The sequence below is a fragment of the Coffea arabica genome, chromosome 3c (assembly GCF_036785885.1).
Source record: "Coffea arabica cultivar ET-39 chromosome 3c, Coffea Arabica ET-39 HiFi, whole genome shotgun sequence".
Taxonomy (NCBI): Eukaryota; Viridiplantae; Streptophyta; class Magnoliopsida; order Gentianales; family Rubiaceae; genus Coffea; species Coffea arabica.
Window position 1 is genome coordinate 39160477 of NC_092314.1, and position 10556 is coordinate 39171032.

The 10556-nt window shown below is 38.3% G+C and overlaps 1 pseudogene; it reads right to left on the minus strand.

The window, feature by feature from the left end:
- Positions 1–7737: 7737 nt before the first annotated feature.
- Positions 7738–9116, minus strand: LOC113735038 (probable aspartic proteinase GIP2; annotated as a pseudogene).
- Positions 9117–10556: the final 1440 nt, after the last annotated feature.

The following is a 10556-nucleotide window of genomic DNA, read 5'->3' on the forward strand; positions in this document are numbered from 1 at the left end:
GGAGCACTTGTGATGTTGAAAGGTGTGAGGAAGAATAATCTGTATTACTATCAAGGTAGTACAGTTGTTGGGATAGCAGTAGCAGCAACATCTTCCAGTAGCAAGAAAGATGCAGAGGCAACAAAGTTGTGGCACATGCGATTGGGACATGCTGGTGAAAAATCCTTGCAAAATCTTGCCAAACAAGGATTATTGAAAGGTACGAAAGTTTGCAAATTAGAATTTTGTGAGCATTGTGTTCTGGGAAAACAAAGAAAAGTGAAATTTGGCACTGGTATCCATAATACCAAGGGTATTTTGGATTATGTGCACTCAGATGTGTGGGGACCTGCCAAGACTCCATCCCTTGGTGGCAGGTATTATTTTGTCACTTTTATTGATGATTTTTCCAGAAGAGTTTGGGTGTTTACTATGAAGAGCAAGGATGAGGTGCTAGAGATTTTCCTTAAATGGAAAGCTCAGGTTGAAAACCAGACGGGAAGAAAGATCAAGATTCTCCGAACAGACAACGGTGGAGAATATAAGAGTGATCCCTTCCAGAAGATATGCCAAGAATGTGGCATAGTTCCGCACTTCACAGTTAGAAGAACACCGCAGCAAAATGGGGTGTCAGAGCGTATGAACAAGACACTAGTGGAGAAAGTACGTTGCATGCTGTCTAATGCTGGGTTAAGCAGAAAGTTTTGGGCTGAGGCTGTGACATACGCTCAACATCTCGTTAATCGCTTGCCATCATCTGCAATCGGTGGCAAGACTCCATTAGAGGTATGGTTTGGAAAACTTGCAATAGATTATGATTCTTTGCGTATTTTTGGTTCTACTGCATATTATCATGTAAATGAATCAAAGTTGGATCCACGTGTAAAGAAGGCTCTCTTTATGGGCTTTAGTGCTGGAGTTAAGGGATACCGGTTGTGGTGTCTAGAAGCAAAGAAAACCATTATCAGCAGGGATGTTACCTTTGATGAATCTGCCATGTTGAATAAGGTAACACAAGATGGAACCAGTGGTACTCCGCAACAGGTGGAGTGTACGTCGAAACAGGTGGAGTTTGAGCAAATAATGGTGAATCCAGCAAACAGGACCATCAGTGACTCTCCCATGGCAGAAGAGCAGTCAGATGAGGAAGAGGTTTCAACCCAAGAACCTCAACAGCAGCAAGAGTCAATTGCCGTCAATAGGGCAAGACGAGAAATTCATAAACCTGCTCGTTTTGTTGACATGGTGGCCTATGCACTTCCAGTTATTGATGATGTTCCATCCACATTTTCTGAAGCAGTTCGAAGTACAGAAAATGATAGATGGAAAGATGCTATGGAAGAAGAGATGCAATCTCTTCAGAAGAACAAGACGTGGAAGTTGACACAACTACCGAAGGGCAAGAAGGCAATTGGATGCAAATGGATATTTGCAAAGAAAGAAGGATTTTCTGACAAGATTGATGTTCGCTACAAGGCAAGATTGGTGGCTAAAGGCTACGCTCAGAAGGAGGGAGTTGATTATAATGAGGTATTTTCTCCAGTTGTTAAACATTCCTCGATTAGAATTTTGTTGGCCTTGGTAGCGCAGTTAAATTTGGAGCTAGCTCAACTAGATGTGAAGACTGCGTTCCTTCAGGGTGATTTGAAGGAGGAAATCTACATGTCTCAACCAGATGGATTTAAAGTTGCTGGTAAAGAAAATTGGGTTTGTAAACTGAGCAAATCGTTGTACGGATTGAAACAATCACCGAGACAATGGTACAAACGATTTGACCAGTTCATGATGAGTCAGAAGTACACAAGAAGCAAATACGATCACTGTGTGTATTTGCGCAAGCTACGAGATGATTCCTACATCTACTTACTCTTGTACGTTGATGATATGCTGATAGCGTCAAAGAGCCAAGTTGAAATTGACAAATTGAAGGCTCAGATGAGTAAAGAGTTCGAGATGAAGGATTTGGGAGAAGCCAAGAAGATTCTCGGCATGGAGATAAGTAGGGATAGAACGAGAGGCAAGCTTTGTCTGACACAGAAGCAGTATTTGAAGAAGGTACTACAACGTTTTGGCATGAATGAAGATTCAAAACCTGTAAGTACTCCGCTTGCTCCTCATTTGAAACTTAGTAGCCTATTATCTCCAAAGATGGATGAAGAGCGAGCATACATGACGAAAGTCCCGTATGCTAATGCAGTTGGTAGCTTGATGTATGCAATGGTGTGTACGAGACCCGACATTTCACAGGCAATTAGTGTGGTAAGCAGGTTTATGCATGGTCCAGGCAAGGGTCATTGGCAAGCTGTGAAATGGATTCTACGGTATATCCAAAATACCGTAAATGTTGGATTAGTATTTGAGCAGGATAAATCACTTGGTCAATGTATAGTTGGATATTGTGATTCTGACTATGCAGGTGATTTGGATAAGCGACGTTCTACAACTGGCTACTTGTTCACATTTGCCAAGGCGCCAGTCAGTTGGAAATCTACTTTGCAGTCAACGGTAGCTTTGTCAACAACGGAGGCAGAGTACATGGCGATTACAGAAGCTGTGAAGGAGGCAATTTGGCTTCAAGGATTGCTTGAAGACTTGGGAGTTGGTCAAAAATACATTGACGTGTTTTGTGACAGTCAGAGTGCTATTCACTTAGCAAAGAACCAGGTTTTGCACGCAAGAACGAAGCACATTGATGTTCGCTATCATTTTGTGCGGGAAATTCTAGAAGAAGAGGAGATTTTTCTCCAGAAGATTCGAACTACGGAGAATCCTGCAGATATGCTGACCAAGGTGGTTACAAGAGCCAAATTTGAACATTGTTTAAATTTGGTTAACATCCTGCACATTTGAGTTGGCGCCTGACGGCGCAAAATTTGAAAGTACCGCAAGGACCATTGGTTATTTTTTGGGTAAGAAGGTTTGTATTTTTTGGGTGGAATTAGAAATTATGCCAAGGTGGAGATTTGTTGAATTCAAATCTTTGAATTCAAGCCACATTTGTTGACTTTTTTAAGCCCACAAATGTTGAAGTTTTTGGCAAACATTTCATCCCACATCGGAAGCTTTAGGAATTGAGGAATTGAGAGATTGCTATAAATAGCTATCAATCCTTCAAATTAAATTGTACCAAGAACAACAAAGAATTACCCATAAGGATTTTGTAATTCTTTGTATTCTTTCTTCTCTCCAAAATTTATAAAAGCGGGCTGCTTGAGTGGTGCTCGGAGAGTAGGCAAAATTGGCCGAACTCCGTTATCAATTTTTCGGGTGCGTTCTTTCCTTATCTCTTTTATTTGTTCCGCATTTATTTATTAGTTTCTTTTCTATTGTAATATAGTATTCAATATATTTGTCTATATTTGCCGGGTTTATTTGTAGTGTATTATACGATTCTTTTGGGTGTATTTTCTTATTCGTGTGTACGTATTATTTATGTATACACGGATATAGTTGTGATAATACACCGTGCACGTAAGTTCTGTCTAGGAGACTGGGTTTTAAGTGGGACCGCTTGTGACCCCTCCAGCCTTTCCTGGGAATTTACTTGGAATGGTAATTCTGTCTAAGGAGATTGTTTTGACGATCTTTCCTAGGAATTACTGAATCGGTTTAATCACTAGCTGTAATCTTGAGTGGGAAAAATACCCGGTTTCCCCAACATCATTATCATTCTACCATTTTTGGCGTTTGTGCATGTTCTCAAGAGCTTCATCAGGATTGACAATCAACGGTTTTGGAGTGGTCAAAATATAAACTACTTGAAGAGCAGTAAGGAGGAAAAGAATACATTTTTGCCATCTAATAAAGTTCCTGCCATCAAACCTTTCTAACTTGATAATGTTGGATGCTAATTCTTTTAATGTACCAGCGGTTGCAAAAGAACAAATTTAAGCCTACAGATTGTTGAGGATATTACAAAAGAAATGGCTAAATATTGCAAAGTATAAGATACAAAAAATGGGTTCAAATCATGATTCAAAATCACTTTCCTTTGGCCTTTATTTGTGCAGTATTGTGTGCAATAGAAATTGGACAAATATCCTTTAGGTTAATTTGAAGTTTGCTTATCTTTCAACTCTTGTATAAAGTAAGACAAACCTACTTGAACAATGGTGTATTTTACAAAGGATTCAAGTAAGTAGGAAAGTAATTTTCTGCAGCAAACCATCCTCTTACTTGTTCTTATATAGATGAGATTGTTATAAACTAAGAGTTGTAACTTTTGTCCAACGATTTGATGTCTATTCCTTGATTTTACTAACACAAGTGGTCAGAGGTTTTACACAAGTTTTAGACACCATTTGGAGGGGTATAAATCGCCAAAATATGAAAAGGTGTCAAAATAGAAAAATTGACCATTACTAAGGATCCGCCCATAGATCCAACTAGATGGAATTTCACAACTCTCTTAACAGAATCCGGTCCACGAATCGAGTTCAATTACAATTGAATTCGTTGCAGGATTATGGATCCATGGAGGGATCAACAAGGATCCGTCCACAGATCCTTTATAAATTTTGGAAATTTCTAACACTATGTACTTAGAATTTGTATGTATTCTAGTTTATGTAAGTTTGACCATTGTGCAAGTGTGGTTAAATATCGAGTTTTATGCTTAAAATTTTGTTGCAGTTATTTTTTAAGCATGTTTTCAAACCAATAGTGAAATTGGCAAACTGAATTTAGATAATAAATCAAACTGTAAGTCCGTTAATATGATGGAAAAGTGTTGTGGAAAAGTCACATTGTTTGATTGAATTGTTTTGCAATATTTTTTTGAACATTTGCGGAAATAATGGTAATTTATATGTGCAAAATAGACTGAATGGGTTGCTCATTATTGTAAGTTGATGCAGACTTTTTATCCTGTGCTCGTCCACAAAAAATTGCACTATTTTTTGCACTTTAAGTCATTTATCTTGACAAGGGTTGACTTTGTAACCATAAACTTAAAGTAAGGGATGTAAGTGTAATCCTTAAAATTGGAGGGGTACTAAGTGAAATTTTTAGAAACAGTAGGGGGCAGATGAACCAGATGATCAACTACTCTGCCCTCTTTGTCGGGGGCAGATTAATGGATGGATTGTTGTCGAATCTGCTCGGAGATTTCTGAACACGTTAGTACGAAGTTGGAAACACGCGACTTCTCAGGGGATTGTGTTCAATTAAGGAAACATGCCCGGCTTGAACATCCCGCGGCTAGGCCATCCGATGCTGGCAAGGAGCGTTTGTCTGATTGGAATGATTTGGACGACGAAGCTGTTGAGAATGATTCGATTGATCAAGAAGATCTAGATGATGAAATTGAAGAAGGGCAATTCGAGAGATTGTATCCAGGTGATGATTTCTTCAATCATATCCATTTTGGGGATGAGAACGATACGATTCTGAAGGAACGTTACTGCATTGAGAATGGCGTTTTCAAGTACTTCAGAACCACAACTACTGGGAAATCCTATGAGTTTGCAATGGTACTGGAGTAGATTGAAGATTGTAATTTCAGAATTAGTTATCTTGGACAAGAAATTTGGACCAAAAAGGGGTTTGTTTAGATTAAGGATTAAAGCCTAGAATTGGTTGAACGACTAAAAGCTTGCTTTTTAATTTCTAATTTTTATTGTTATTCCTTTGTTGCATCCTCTTTTTTTTTCAGTGATTAAAGTCAATTTTTTTTGTCAATCGTCAATATCTACTCCTACTACTACTATTAGTTTAGGGGACTAAACCACAATCGAATTAGACGGGTGCATGTTCCTACTCTAATCTAGGAAACTTTGGATCCTACTATAGAGCCCCCTTATCAAGTCTCCCTCTTCAAATCCTTATCAAGTCTCACTTTTCAAATCCTGACACATGTAATAATTTCTGTTGTAGGAATTGATTGATTTAAGTGATTTCACGTGAGTTGTTACATGTATCAAGATTTGAAAAGTGAGATTCTAGACTAGGGGATTGAACCACTGTCGAATTAGACGGATGCATTATGTACCGTATGAGTTTAGAAAAGTCATATATTAATGGCAAAATGATAGAAGACAAAATTTATATACTTGACCTCCTACCCGACAAAACTTAAGTTATTTGTAGTCTCTCTCTTTTGTACATGTTCCAATTTAGTAAACGGGCTGCAGATGGACCTTATCTGGGTTACTCCAATCACACAGCACGGCGATTCAATCATGATGGATACATGCTACGATAAATTAGCCTGGAGATTCTCGATCAAGCCCAGTTACTCCTCAGCTTTAATAATGCAATGTAAGTCGGACCAATTCATAGGTGTCCCGGGCAGTCTGTCGAATAGCTATGCTCGTCCCCAACCCAAACCCAACCCCAAACCCAAACCCTAAAACTTTTTATTAACATAAGATAGTAATTTTTTTTCTTTTTTTTTGTTAAGTCCTTGAATACCAGCTCTATCCAAGTTTTGGCTATGCTTCTAATTAAATTATTCACTTTTGATTTCCCTTTCTACTTTTTGCCTGTTTAGTATGTATAATAGTTTGATTTGTGTAAGTTGTACTTTGTCTCTTTTCTTCAGCTCCAACTTTGGTGTAGGCACCAAAATTAGAGATCAATTTGTTTCCTGTGAGGACATTTACTGAGTTTCTCATAGGGATGGCAACGGGGCGGGGTTGGGGCGGGGGACCTCTCCCCCATCCCCCGCCCCGTTGCCTATTAGTTCTCCCCGTCCCCCGCCCTGTCCCCGCCCCGCCTTGCCCCGCTTCCCTCGCGGGGTCACCCACGGGGTTAATAAAATTTTATTATAATTAAATTTTAATAAATAATCAAGTACTAAAATATCAACACATCACCAAATTATTATTCATTGTAATTTTACAATTGAAACTCATAAAATCAATCAAACAGAAGTTATTTGAATACAATCCAATATGATGAAATAAATATAACTAAAATAGTCAAGTTTTCACTTTTAGTACAAATGCAATCACTAATTCATTATTGTGTTTGTGCTTTTTTTTTGAGAAAAAAATGTTATTCTATTAAGTGTAATTAGAAATTTAGTATAAATGTATTAGTAAATTTAGTATAACTAATTAATAAATTCTATTAGTAGACATGTATAATTATTCATATAATTGATAATATCAATTATATTACATAAACTAATATACATTATATAATACATCTAACTAATAATATCATTATCATAAGTTTATAACTAATTAACTTATATATTATATATAATTATATATATATATATTTTGTTTTGCGGGTGGCGGGGCGGGGGATGGGGCGGGGGTATACTCCCCCGCCCCCAGCCCCGTTTCTAAGCGGGGGGGAAAAATCCCCCCCACCCCCGCCCCAACCCCCGCGGGGACACCCGCCCCATTGCCATCCCTAATTTCTCACAATCAGCTATACAAGTTGCCATGAATAACTATACCATAATAGGTGGTAGATGTACTCTTTTCTTTGATACCATAATTGCAGGGATTTTGCAACTCATGTCATGTCAAACCATCGAAGTCTTTGGGAGATCACTAATAGAAGATTTAACAGCATGCGTGGTTGTGTATGATTATCATTAACAGTCAAAAGAAGATTAATGTTCTATAGTCGAAAATAAAATCTCTGTATTAACAAAAAGTTTACAACAATCCAAAGACACTGATCATGAGGCCATAATTGAAACATAAATAAAATGCCAAATTTAGCAATTATATTTCAATTACAAATTTCTGCTTATCAAATTCTTATGCAAACCACGAGTGATACACCCCAAAAAAATTCAAAATAAAAATAACATAAAGCTTAAGAAAGCATCTATTGGGAATCAAATGACTCTCTTGACATAGTTTAGGCTGTGGATGTGAAGTTAAAGTTGGAGCATGTGGTTTGAGCGCCCAAAAGCGTAGAGGTGAAGCCCAGTCTTGAAGTTGCCAAATCAAATTGCAAGAGCAAATCTTCCAACTGATAACCACCAATCACAATTGAGGTTCTGGGATTCAATCCGCCGTCAACAAATCCAAGGCACAAAACATTATCATTCACAGAAACCATGGAGTTTGAACCAGTGATGGTCCAAACCACGTTTTGACCCTGCAAAACAAGATCAATGTATGGAACTGATGCACCAAGTCTTGTGCCAAGAACATTCTCTGAGCTGAAACACACCTCAAAGGGTGCTACTCCAGCAACTCTACTGATGTTCCTTGCTGCAGCTTCACTAATAAAGGCATTGGTGACTGCTTTAAAGATGGAGGTCTCCAGTACAGTGTAAGGATTGACAGTGCTGATCTTCGTTCCGCCGTAGCCTTGTCTATCAATGGTCAGCAATGTGTTGTTCAATTTCACAGCCTTATCGCCCACCCTGATAGATTTAACTCCAATGAAGTACTCTTCCGAGGCTCGCCCTGGCTGGAAACTCCAGCAGTGCTCACTGGATTGATGAAAAGCGGGGTGTATTGCAAAAACCCGGCCGCCTCAACATTTGGAAGAAAATTGTAAGGGCCATCACCGAAAAAGACAACACCATCAACCGTGTATGAAGTTGATAGGCAAATTGCAAACTTTTTATGGAAACTGAAGGCAGCAGACAACTGGGATGGCAGTCCAATTCTCGCCCTGCCAAGTCCAGCCATGCCAACTGTACCACTGGCAAGTCCTTTCAACAGAAAAGTAGAGCCACATCCGAAAATGAACTGAGGAACCGTGACGGATCGACCTGGATTCGAGCCATCGGTTGATGCTGCGGTGAGAGAATCCTGAGCTACCTCTCCCCCGGTGGCAGTATGAGTAACGGTGTTGTCAGGGAAAACGACGCAGGTGTTAGTGTTGCACCCTGGCTTAGGCCCATTGGTACAATTTCCACACCCATCATTCCCAGCTAGTGAGCACTGGGCACTGCGGCATCTAACCGGGCGGTACGTAGATGATATGTAATTTTTGTCGCAATCAACCCACAAGAATTGGCCTCCAAGATCAAGAACTAGGTTCAGGGAAACTGAGGGTGTTCTTTGGTTGATTTTGGTCACATATTGCAAAGTGGAAGCATCCTTTCGGACCGGAAGAACTAGAGCAGGTGGGCGAAATGAGCTCTGAGCTGAAACATTTGAAGCCAAAAGCAGCATGAAAATGGATAAATTGACAAATGTAGTGTCGGAAAAAGCCATATTGATTTCAGAAGCTGTTGCTACAGTTGTGAAGGATGAACTCGATGGGTTTTACTTGACAAATGTGGATAAACGGCTCCTCTATTTATACAAAACCTTGGCGGGCTGGTCCACGGCAAGCCACCAATCAGGAACGATGATATAAATCATTTTTTAATGAATCAAGCTAGAGGAGTTCTTGCAAATTCAATTGTTTACAGCTGATAAGAAGGATAGATGGGTTTGGAAAATGCCTTTGTCTATTTATAAATATAAAACCTTGGGCGGTCCCAATTATCCTATCGTACAAGGCTGCGTGCCATAGACTGGCCCAGGACAAGCCGCCGCCGATTGCGAATGACGATATAAATTCGTTTTTCAATGAAGGGAAAATTTCAGAAACGTTAGGGGAGGTTTTCTCAATTTCACTATCTTCTTCTCTTGAGGTTTTGGAAATAAATCACTCACTTCCCTGTCAGTCATTTGGGTCTAATGCTTATCTTATCAATGGTTAAATTACTTTATTATGCTCGCAACTTAGAAAATATTACGTAATTATATTGAGAGAAATAATTAAGCCACTTGTACTAAATTAATCATAATTTAGAATATAGAAAATTTGAAAATGTTGAATATGAAATTTTATAATGATAAATGTTAACATTCTTTTTCTATATTTTAGTAGTTCTTGTAATTTCTTCCCCCCAAAAAATATTACAATTTCTATTGAGATATTACTATTCCCTTTTGGTGCATTTGTATATAATTTGGTGCATTTTTTCATTTTTCACTGAGTTGATGCAACCATCATAAGTCACACGAATGCCAAAGTTTATATGAATTTTTACTAAATCTTGTAAAAGACTATGTCAACTGAATGGAAAGGGACAAACTTCAAATTAGCCCACTTCTCGATTGTGTGAGACTCGAACCTTTAGAAAATTTTGTAGATTAATAACAATTTCGAATTATATATCCAACTTGAACAAATGAATGGTAGTATGGTACTAGGTAATTGTACACAACTGAAATGTAGAATTTGTTATTTTCTTAATGCCCAGCTCATCACATAGTATGATGGTTCAGTTCAAACTAGTTTGATCTTCAAATGCAAATAGGTAGAGTATGGTGCAAATAGATCCAAGTAAAGTATAAATTGATAAGATTATAACGTAAAAAAAAAAAAAATCATTTTATAAACAATTGCTCTGAATTGAAACTTGTGAGAACCTAATCTAAGCATGACACCATTTTGCAAATTGCAAGTAGATTTGTCTGCGTGGAACTATTTTTTGTCGGTGGCTTTGACATCGAAAGACATTCAAGGCCAGATCAATCAAGTGCGTGGGACGGAAATGGGACAGGGACGGTCCCTAAAGATTGATGGCCATTATTGGATCGAAAAAAAAAAAAACATATAAGGTTCAGAATATATTTTGTACATTAATTTTAGCATTATAT